The sequence below is a fragment of the Lithobates pipiens genome, unplaced genomic scaffold (genome assembly GCF_037356315.1).
Source record: "Lithobates pipiens isolate NorthernLeopardFrog02 unplaced genomic scaffold, aLitPip1_a1.2 Scaffold_30, whole genome shotgun sequence".
Classification (NCBI taxonomy): Eukaryota; Metazoa; Chordata; class Amphibia; order Anura; family Ranidae; genus Lithobates; species Lithobates pipiens.
This window is the reverse complement of record NW_027507791.1, coordinates 169,197,334-169,209,605: the sequence shown is the minus strand read 5'-3', so window position 1 is coordinate 169,209,605 and position 12,272 is coordinate 169,197,334. Positions and strand designations below refer to the sequence as shown.

Genomic DNA, 12,272 nt, shown 5'->3' with positions numbered 1-12,272 from the left:
ATTTTATGCTGTTACCTTACAGCAGTAAGGTAAGGTGACAACCATATATTTTAACCAGCACGGAGGAATGCACGGTTTCTCTATCACCTAGTAGAACCTTTACAGAATTGTGTTTACCAGCACCTGCACTTTATTTTCCAGATCCATAGGATCATGCTATTTTGCACCATTAGTATTTCTTTTTGTTGAAAGAACATTTGTGGACATTTCTTTGTGCATTTACCATCTAGTACAGTGTGATATTTTTCCTTTTTTTTTTTTCCTTCTATAATTTCACTTGGGAGACGAGCACATTGTTTTTATGCACAAATATTTTGCAGCTATCATTATTTGCATCATTTGCACTTATATTTTGTGCTCATTCTATCCCCTCTAGCTTACATGTAATATGTAATGTTTATGGACATTTTTATTTTGTATTTATTTAATTGATGTGACATTTCTGCATTTTCTTCTTAAAAAACACATTTGTGCTATATGAGCTAACAATTATTCATCATAACCCCTCATCTCTCACTACCATCTTTAGTATTTTCTCTGGCACTTTTGCACAGAATTCATTCCTCTCTGCCATATATACTTTATATCTTTGTGTGACTACCTTTAGCAGCCTATTTATTTACTTCTAGTACAGCGCACCACTACTCCTTTTACCAGACGCATTGTTGTGTGTCCCCACAGTAACAACATGATAAAAATTGGTAGAGTCCAAAAGAGTATAATATCAGTAAAATTATATTGTAAATTATACATCATAAAAATTGTATGAAAGGCATCTAATAGCTTGACGCGTTTCTTGGCTATGTTGCCACACTTCAGGAGCAGATGCGATGTAGATGTCTATAAAGGTATTAAGGTGAATATTAGATTAGGTATTATATAAAGAGAATATAGCCAGCACCACCAAGGTGCGTTTATCATTTTACTATGATTGACTATTTTGCCATGATCAGGAGTATGGATGGGTGGTTGTTGGTTGGGGGCTTAATTCTTTGTAATTAGGGTCCCCACGAATATTCCCCCCCCCCCCCGCTCTGCTGCATGCCCTATGGGGTTTGGATTTTGGTGTACTGGGTGCTCTGGCCGTGCTGGGTTTCTTCTGGCCCGGGGAGCTGCGATGAACTCTGTGTGTCCTCCCCTTTTCCTCCTCTCGTTGCGACATGAGGATTGGGACGGGCTTCCCATTACTCATCAACATCACGCCTTCCTCTGTTGTGCGTACTATTTCATTACTAGTGGTGCTGGCTTGCCAACATGGTGATTTTCACATTGGCGGTCTCCATGAGGCTACATGCTACAGCCTCTCTTCGTTCCCACTTTTCGACTGTTGCTCTAACTGACCCACAGGGGGTGGTTATCCCCAGTCACACAGGAGTATTTAAACTCCCTTTATTCAGTGAGATACATCCCCATGGACACCGTGCACCATTGGATTTAAACATCTACACACAAGCATTTAGGTATTTCTGCTACAAACTTTTTTTTTAAATGTTTTCATATACAGTTTTCTTATTTCTGTCTTGTTGATTGTAATTTATAACCCTCTATCAAAGTATTAGCCACCATGATATATACACTTATATGTTTTATTACATTATATACACAATTTTTTTATAGATGGGCTTTCTATATGTGGCTCACACTACTCTCAAACTATCCATGGGGTATTCGCTCCTGGGGACTACTTTCTCTGTTGATGGTTCCATCTGTGTCATGGGGGTCACCGCCTCAGCTCCCGGGCTGATGATTCGCCCGGCCGGCCCTTGTCCTGTCTGCCTGTGCCCAGACTCATGGCTGGTCTGTAAGTATGAGCAGGGGATTTGTTCCTGTACTATTCTCTCTATATAATACCCAATATAATATTTACCTCAATACCTTTTATAGACATCTACATCGCATCTGCTTTAAAGAGTAGCACCATAGCCACGAAACGCATTGAGCTATTAGATGCCTTTCATACTATTTTTATACATTACTTATAATATGCTCTTTTGGATTCGACTTTTTTTTATCATGTTGTTAGTGCGGAGACACACAACAATGAGTCTGGTGTTTTCATTATTTTACCACTGTGATTAAATAATGTTATGGAATTAAAGTTTCCTTGTTTTGCTATATCATATTGTATGTATTCTGGTATTATGCAAAATATATGGTCACAAATATGATTTATTCACCAGACATCATCATTAGTATTATGTTGTGGAGACATGCAATAATGAGTCTGGTGTTTTTATTATTTTACCACTGTGATTATATTATGCTGCTATGCCCCTATGCTACTTTGCTACTATGTTCTATGTTATGGAATTAAAATGTCCTTGTTTTACTATATCATATTGTATCTATCCTGATATTATGCAAGTTATATGGTCACAAATATGGTTTATCCACCAGACATCATGATTAGTATTATGTTGTGTTGCCTCCCTGGCTGCATACTTCACATAAAGTCCCAAACCTTTTTTCTTATATATCCAAATGTCGGGAATGGAGGTACATTCCAAAGTCCCAAATTGTTTCTTCTCCTTTTCATTCCTTTTGTAAAGGAATGTTCACTTCCACTCAAATACGCCGTTCAAGTATGAATGACTGTGTTCCCTCTCCGAGACGCCTAGACATCTACTCTCTTCAATTTATAAATTACTTCATGTGTTAATGCACAATGGACTTCCCCCAATATACCAGAGCATGGTCCGTGGCCTTGGGGAAGGAGCCTAAAACTGCTGATTGGAAGACTTTCTTTCACTTTACTCACAAATCCACGATTTCTTGTTATGCACAAGAAAATAATTAAAAACTCCTCTCCAGGTGGTACAGAGACCTCCATTTATTACATAGAATTCCCTTCTAGATTCCCTTCTGTACCGGCCACTTGTTGGAGATGTGGTTCGATAGAGGGAACGATTTACATTTTTGGTGGGAGTGCAGTAGGATTCACCCCCTTTTGGTCCAAAGTTTTTACTATCTACAATAAAATATACCACGAGTCCCTGTAACCTACCCCAGAGGTAGCATTCCTGTCCATGCTCCCATGTTCAGTTGATTGCTTTGTTTTGGAAAATGGATAAGCCCCCCTCCATTATCCCTTTGGGTTTCTACCGTTAATGATATCATGCGGATGGAGGAGATGCTTGCACTGGATAATGATACTTTTGAGAAATTCAAAACCCTATGGTATGTATGGCTTGACTTCTCCACCTCTGCCACGCTTAAAGATTTGATATGATCTGTCAATTATCATACTTTTTCAAATTCTAACAAATCTTTTTTTAATACCTTTTTATTATCCGGTCATGGGGATGCTCATGTTCTTTCTTTCTCTCCCTTCTCGGGCCTCCTTAGGCCTTTTTTCTTTTTTTACTTTAACTTCTTTCCTCCTCCTTACTTCACCATGTTCCTTGATATTATATGGTCATACATGTTTTCTGTTTCTGTACTACTATGTTATAAAGTCCGTGAAATGGTTATCCATTTTACACTACGCCATAGGTGAATCTCTTGTTACGGACCCCAATATTATTGCTTTCACTAAACTTGTACTGTTTGGGCATACATATCAGGCCCTTCGTGTCTGGTATTGTTTTAAGGGGATAGAGAAAATAATTAAATCCAGATGTCCGCACTCCAACAACACTTTTTCTATTGGAAAAAGATGAAATTCAAAGCTGACATGTTTCACACTATAACTAGTGGTGCTTACTCATAGCTAGATGAGCTATGATAGCTATGGATTTTAAGGGAAACCCCATGCCAAAAAAAAAAAAATAATAATTAAATATCCCAAAATCCATACCAGACCCTTATCCAAGCATGCGGCCTAGAGGTCAGGAAAGGGGGGTCAAGTGAGTGGTCCCCCTCCTGAACTGCATCAGGCTGCATGCCGTCAACATGGGTAGGGTGCTTTGGGGTCCCCCCACCCCAAAGCACCTTGTCCCTGTGTTGACGGGGACAAGGGCCTCTTCCCGACAACCCTGGGCAGTGGTTGTCGAGGTCTGCAGGGTTGTTGGGCATGCAGAGGGTCCTAAACAGGAAATCACAACTTTGTGAGGGCTACTTCGCACAAATTGGTGACAAAGAGCATTTGTCATTCATCATCAGCATACAACATTAAAATATGTGTGCAGGATCACACCAGACCTATACATCCATATCTGGGCCAAAACATCCCAGTTCTAGATGTGGTGCAAACCCACACTTGCTTGATTTATAATGTGATTTCTTGGGGTTCTATTATGTGAAACCCATCAAAAATTTAATCACTGGTGAAAAATTTAACTTTTATAGCACAAAAGAGCAAGAACATGGAAACCTCTAGTCAGGGAGCTGGATTGGGATTCAAACTAAGAACCTCAGCGTTGTTAGGCAGAAGTGCTAATCTGTTAGCCACCCTGCTGCTACATGTTTGTAGGCTGCATCTTTGTGGTGTCAAACTGTCCTAAGTCCCAGGGGTGCAAGAAGTTAATGCAGATGTACTGTGGAAGGCCAGAGAGACACTGAACAACCTGTTTTTTGCAGTCAGGAGTTATGTTTAATAACATAGGGAAAACAGACAATTTCTCCACATGAAGTGGCATATTTGGGATTTGAAACCAAGAACCTCAGTGCTGCTAGGCAGAAGTGCTAACCTGCTACTGTGCTTCCACATGTGGAACCCTCCTATACATAAATACTCATAAATATTGCATTTCATTGGACAAATAGGTGGTGAAATTGCATTAGTCAGGAGTTATTCTTCTTGATTTATTCTGTAATATTTGGTGGTTCTTGGTGTGCAAGTGTAGAATAGTGATGTTACCCTCCTATTTTTGGGAAAGACATTTTGGTTTCTGATGTTGGTACACATATCAAATTTTTTGGGATTGAAATATGATCATTTGGAAATAATTAAAAAACACACAAAATTGTGACTAATTTTAAATTTGCATTGGTATTGGTATTGTTTGTGGTTTTTAAAGACACCTGTGTGAGTTTGGGTAAAGATTTTTGTGAGATTGACAGCAATAAGTGAGAGATACGGAGAAAAATATATTTTACCAAAAAATTCCACATTCTAGCATTCTTTTAAAAAAAATACATGAAGACGCAACATTGTTGCAAGGACCATTTATTTGAGAGAAAGATACAGTTCATCTCATCTCAAAATTATAAATATTTGGGGAAAATACAAATGTACCATTAGAATCAATGGCTGAACTTGCATTGGGCTACATAACTCTAATTTTCACTCTCAAAAACGCTTTTTAACCCAGTGCTCATTTTGGTATTTACTATACCTCTTGCTAAAAAAGGCATGGGAGTTAAAATGAGAATAGTTTGCATGTCTAAGCATGCTCAGTTGTGCTGGCACCTAGTTGTAAAGAGACGGGGAATGTATCCCTTCTCAGACTTTTAAAGATATTTTGGTGTATATATCCCTTTTTAACACCGTTTAAAAGCAGATTATCTTTAAACAATATACAACATATTTAAGTGCCATTTAGGCGATCATATCATGCTCTAAACATTATTTCCATATGCAATACTCCAGGTTCTAGCAGAGTAAAGGTGTGCCATAGTAAATTTTGGTTTTGGGAGTATTTTTGCACCAGCGTTATTGTGAATTCCGTTAATTAATGTGTTTGCTGTAATTTGAGCACTAATTAGCATACGGTGCTATAGTAAATGACCCCCACAGTATTTTACGTGTTTAAATGTGACCCAATATACCCCCACGGTATTTTACTTGTTTAAATTTCACCCAATATAAACATGGCTCACCCCAGCTCTTAATAAGAAATGTAAGATTGGCAGATAATAGAAAGTGCTTTTCAATAGCCTCTCATTTTATCTTATGTACACTTACATCTATCAATGGAAATTTAACCAGCAGCTACATTTAAAAACATTAGTGACTGAGTCATATTTCTATCTTTAAATTACACAATAAATAAGTCTGGCGTTTTTTTAAATCATTTTATTTTGTATCAACCATGTACACTTGTATAATGTTTATGGTTTACGAACAATAGTCATTTTTCAGTGGTATTACAGAAACAGGGCATTTTGATTTCACTATATTGTGACATTAACATTGGTTAACTAGATGACAAAGCACAAGACCACCATTTTTAGCATGTGTTGGCAATTAAATTGTAATCATCGTTATATCATCATGCAGTAGGAGAATGAATTTCTAGTAGAGTCTGTATTCCTCCAGATAGTAAACCAACAGACCTATAAATTAGGTGATATGAATATAATTAGTGTACTACAGAGAAACATGTCGAACACTGTAATATTTATTTATAAAGTCGTTTTTGTGAAGCACTACCACTGAGAAATTTCACAACCATTTCCTTGTCTTTCTTTTCACAGTGCTTCTTATTGCATAAACAAGAGTCAGTATATAGTACTTGGGCATCTTTAATCAGTTTGAGATTTGAGTGTATGCTCCTCCCCTGAGGGAGTCACGAGACTCTGACTATATGAATTGGGAGGAGCCTATGAGCTCATGCTGCCATGGATCAGATATGCTGACATGGATCAGACTGGCAGGAGACACTAATGCCGTGTACACACAATCAGACTATCCAGCGGACTTAGTCTGATGGACAAACTGCCGGAAAGTCTGCCAGACTTTCCAAACGAGCGGACCTACCCACACACGACCGGACTTTGGCGGGAGTCCGCCGTACTTTTGAAATGAACGGACTTGCCTACACACGGAGGAAAGTCCGTTCATTTTGAACACGTCTCCACACAGACAGCCGGTACCAGTCCGGCGGACAATTTTTAAGTCAAAACTGCTTTCTAAGTCCGCCGGACTTTTGGGGAAAAAAAGTGGACCATAGTTTGATCATGTGTACACGGCATAAGTGTACGGGTCGCCATCTTGCGAGAGACATTCCTATATATTTGCATGCAATCTGACGTGCACCAGCAAAGTGCACTTTTTAAGCTACGTTTTTAATCTTGGACTTAATCTTAAATATACGGAAAGCACTATACAGGTATATATCCTTTTTTAAGATTCCTATGCACAACCACTGAAAATTTCATGTGAATGGAGATGGCTTGAATGACATTCGAATACAGCAAAAGGGAACAACACTTTATGTATACAGTATCATACCCTGTTTAAAAGGGAAAGCGCATGAGACCTGATTTTTATTAGGTCAAACCAAAAGGTGGGAGTATTTATTGGAATGTTGGTGATGGGTTTTGCACAATAAAAGTTGGAGCGATTCACAAAAAGGTAGCAGTATTTATGGCACAAGTGAAAGAAAATAATAAATGGACACACACATTGATAACTGAAGGTTGTATTTCATAATTATTGTGGACTTGCACAGTTGATTTTTTTATAGATATTTGACTTGTTTAATTCTGCGTGGCACTATTCAATATATTGTTTGTAGATTTTAATGTATACTGCTTCCGAAAGACTCATAGTTGACAGGGACAGGATGATGAGGTGTTAATGAGAGAGATAAAAAAGGTCTGGCAGTGAGGAGGCAGGAATTTTATTTTTATAGGGCAGATTTATACTGGTTGAAATCTTTCTGAGATTTTGTCCTACCCCACAGGCGCTCAAGAGCATGGCTGTGTTTTTTTTCAGACTTCTAGTGTCATCTGTTTGCCAAGGTTGAAGGAAACGGGGCCTGATTCTGTGTGTAGTTAGGGGGACCAGTGTGTCCAGTGAGGGTAGTAGTGAAGTGTTGTAGTCAGAAGTGGCTAGGTTGGTGCAGAACAAGGGTACAATTTTGTCATAGAGATGGTCAGTAGCAGAGAAGAGAAGAGAAGGGTTGAGATGGCGTAGGTTTCTACAAGTAACTGTTAGACAGTTGGAGGGAGAGGAAGTGGAGGAGAGGGGGAGAGTGAAACTAATAAGGATCAGAGAGAGGGTAAGGCTAGTTGGAGAGGTTGCACGGAGTGTAAAGGTGAGAGAAAACAAGCTCAAGGGTATTGCCTTCAGAACGAATAAAAGCATGTATTCATTGCTTCAGGTCAAAGGAGGAGGTTAGACTGAGAAGTTGATCTGCATATGGCTGGAAAGGGATACAAAGCAATTTCAGATTGTTTAGGCCTCCATTAGGCGACAGTTAGACAAATTGTCTATAAATGGAGACAGTTTAGTACAGTGGCTATTCTTCCTAGAAATGAGTGCCTAGCCAAGATGAGTCTCAAGGCACAACATAGAATCCTCAATGAGGTAAAGAAGAAATAACAAGTAAGCCCTTGTACACGGGGTCGGACATTCCGATGGAAAATGTCTGATCGAACCGTGTTGTCGGATAATCCGACTGTGTGTGGGCTCCATCTGACTTTTTCCGTCGGAATGTCTGACCAACAAAGTTTGAGAGCTGGATATAAAATTTTCCGACAACATGTTTGTAGAGAATTCCGATCGGACAAAGTGCCATGCATGCTCAGATCAAATTACGAGACCAAAGCTATTGGCTACTAGCCTGAACGTAGTCCCGTCGTAGCGAATGAACGTCATAACTTTCTGAATGATTGGATTTTCCGACAACTTTGTCCAACTGTGTGTATGCAACACCAGTTTCGGACAAAATCCGTCTGAAAAAATCAGACGGATTTTGTGGTCGGAATGTCCGACCGTGTGTACAAGGGCTAATAGCTAAAGGCTTGAAGACATCACTGTTCATAAGTTTTCAGTAAGTCTTTCTAAAGGCAAGGTGTTCATGGCAGAACAACACAGAGGAACCTGCTACTCTCCATAAAAAAAACAAACAAACAAAAAAACATTGCTGCAAGCGGAAGCTTGTTAAAGAGCACATTGGCAAACTGCTGGAAAAAGGTTTTGTGGACGGATTAAATAAAAGTTGAATTGTTTAGGATGAATACTATGTATGGCGCAAAAAGGGCACAGCTTACCAATATCAAAATATTATCCAATGGTGAAGTATGATGGAGGGAACATCATGATCTGGGTTTACTTCACTATCTCAGGGACTAGACCATTTGCCAATGATGGGAAAAGGAATTCTCAAATTTACCAAAATATCTTACAGGATAATGTCAGAGTGGCTGTCTGCCAGCTGATGCTTAGTAGAAGTTGGGTGATGCAGACAGACAATGACCCTAAGCATCAAAGTAAATCCACCACAGACTGGCTTCAGAAAAAGAAAATATGCCTTTTAGAGTGGCCCAGGCAGGGCCCAGTCCTTAACCCCATAGAGATGCTGTGGAATGATCTCAAGAGATCTGTTCACACCAGATATCCTACAAATATGTCTGAGCTGAAGCAGTTTTGTAAAGAGAAATAGTCCAAAATTCCTCCTAAACATTGTGCAGGTCTGATCCAGAGCTACTGAAAGTATTTGATTGAAGTCATAGCTGCCAACTGAGGTTCGACCAGCTATCAACTCTAAGGGCTTGCTTACTTTTTTCTCCAGCAGTATGAATGTTTAATGGGTTTAATTCTGCTTTAAATTCACAACCTTCTGTGGCTGTCAAATTTAATGAGACCAGATCTGACTTCTTTCACATTTCTCCCCTTACTGACATTGGAACCCTTCCCCTGCATGTTTTGTGATGACCCCAATATTGCCGGTTATCATAAACCCACAGCAAACCATAAGGTGGTGGCTTTTATAAAGCTGAAGACAACTGATATACATTTAACTTATGTAGGGAGATTTGTTTCATCCCTGTGTATCATCTGAGGCTGTTCACTTCACTGGGTATATATGAGGTTTTACATCCACTTAAACACCTCTACGGACCCTGACGTAATCTGAAGTCTCCGGCCTATTATTTCCTTTTCGATGGGCCTCTGAGGTGATCAGTTATCTATGCACCAATATCACTTCTGACTAGTCCAAATTGTATGGAACCAATTTTGAGACGCTTCTTCTCAAGTTGAAAGAAGACTCAATGCACTGGCATTCCTTAACAATGGTTCGGCTATTGCAGTGCTCTCAAAGAGAACTCTTTCCAATAGAAAGCCTTCTCAGACATCTCCCGCCTATGCTCTTTTACAACTGTTTACTCCCAGTTCTAAAAATTTTGTTTGGTTATATAAGAAACCACGTCAGACATTGAAAAGTTTATCTCTACCTAAGGTCTCTGGGGGCCTTGCACTTTCAGATATTCGGGCTTATTATCACGCCATACATCTCACGAGGACTGTTGATTGGCATTGCCATGGTGTAGCTAAGCTTTGGGTCTCAATGGAACTGGAAGACTCTCAGGGTACTGTTTTGGGTTGGCCTTGGATATACCTTGGGAGCTGTGCGTGCATCCTACCCCTGGTAATGCCTTACAGATTGCATGGAAAGCGTTTCAAAGCTCCTGAATTTCTCCACTTCCCTCACCTATGATTCTCATCTTAGGTAATCCCAAATTCACTTGTTTAACTCTTTTAGCAAATCAAATTGATCAGTAACATCAAATGTTGGCAAGTTACTGCAGAATGCCAGCTAATTCCAAAGAACTTGCATCCTTCTTTTTTTTCAATGTAACATGGCAATACTTCTGCACTGTGTGCAAAGAGTAAGCAGATTCTCTCCTTAGTATTACTGCAATACAATATTGCAGAGGTAAAACTCTCTGCAAATAACTAATAATTTCCATATTTTTTGTAATTTGTGTTTTAATAGTTTTCTTTCAACAGTTTAATGTAACAACCTCTAACATTTGATCCTATGAGAAAAATAGCTTAGAAATAATTGAGCTTGAGAGTTAAAGAGGTTGTAAACCTCTGGAAAAAACCCCCTCCAAAAAAAAAAACCCTGCAAGACAAAGGCATAATGAGCAGTGCCGCCTGCACACCGCTGCCATGGCTGACAACTTTCACTGGAGTTACTTCCGGGTTCGCGGGCTCTGGTGCCGGAGCCACTGGTCGAAGCATGGGTCCTGAATAAACGGCGGGCCATTTCTTCAGTGCGCATTAGCTGATGACATCTGTAGCAGCGCATATAGTGAATATCTCCTAAATTGTGCAAGTTTAGGAGATATTTACAGTACCTACAGCTAAGCCTTAATATAGGCTTACCTGTAGGTACAAGCAGTGGTATATTTTGGTTTTGTGCTGCCCTAGGCAAGACAAAAATCAGGCACCCCATCTACATTTGCCACACCCCTTCTTGTTTAAGCTACACCCCTCCATCTGTAAACTCCCCCCTTCCTCTTTAGGCCACACCTCTTCCCAGGAGTTGGTCAGAGACTGCAGACATGATACAAGAGATGGTTAGAGACTGCAAACATGATCAGAAACTGCGGACATGACACAAGAGATAGTCTGATTATCTCCTGTATCATGTCTTCAGTCTCTGAGACTATGGACATGATGGAAGCTGGGGACATGAGTAGAGGCTGTGGACATGGCCAGAAGCTGCCGACATGGCCAGAGGCTGAGGACATGGCCAGAGGCTGTGGACAAGGACAGAGACTGGGACCTGGTCAGAGGCTGGGGACCTGGCCAGAAGCTGCGGACACTGTCAGAGCTGGTGGACACGGTCAGGGGCTGGGGACCTGGCCAGAGGCTGCGGACATGGACAGAGGCAGGGACCTTGCCAGAAGCTGCAGACACTGTCAGAGCTGGCGGACACAGTCAGGAGCTGGGGACATGGCCAGAGGCTGCGGACATGGACAGAGGCAGGGACCAGGCCAGAGACTGCAGACAAAGTCAGAGCTGGCGGACACAGTCAGGAGCTGGGGACATGGCCAGAGGCTGCCGACATGGTCAGAGGCTGCAGACATGGTCAGAGGCTGGGGACATGGTCAGAGGCTGGGGACATGGTCAGAGGCTGGGGACATGGTCAGAGGCTGGGGACATGGGCAGATGCTGCGTACATGGTCAGAGGCTGCGTACATGGTCAGAGGCTGCGTACATGGTCAGAGGCTGCGTACATGGCTAGAGACTGCGTACATGGCTAGAGGCTGCGGACATGGCTAGAGGCTGCGGACATGGCTAGAGGCTGCGGACATGTCCAGAGGCTTCAGGCATAAAACATTTGTCAATTATTACTTACATCACTGTGACCATCCCCTCCACCAGAGCCCAGCAAAGCTGAGGCGAGTCAAGACCACCTACTTCCACCGCCTGAGCCCAGCGTCCAGCCAAGGTGAGATGAGACCGCCCCCCTGCCCGAGCACAGCCGAGCCCAGCTGAGGTGAGCTGAGACCACCCCCCTGCCCGAGCACAGCCAAGGTAAGCTGATGCCACCCCCTGCCCAAGTATAGCTGAGCCCAGCCAAGGTGAGCCAATACCGCCCCCCTGCTCGCACCCAGCCAAGGTGAGCTGAGACAGCCCCCTGCCCGAG

General features: G+C 41.4%; 1 protein-coding gene across 2 annotated transcripts in view; it reads right to left on the bottom strand.

The window, feature by feature from the left end:
* Positions 1–5,091: 5,091 nt before the first annotated feature.
* LOC143943349 (cysteine-rich protein 1) overlaps positions 5,092–12,272 on the bottom strand; it is a 67,454-nt gene continuing 60,273 nt past the window's right edge. For both annotated transcript variants that reach the window (XM_077465066.1, XM_077465067.1), the window contains exon 5: positions 5,092–6,216. The gene's annotated coding sequence lies outside the window, so the exon portion shown is untranslated. The remainder of the gene's footprint in view (positions 6,217–12,272) is intronic.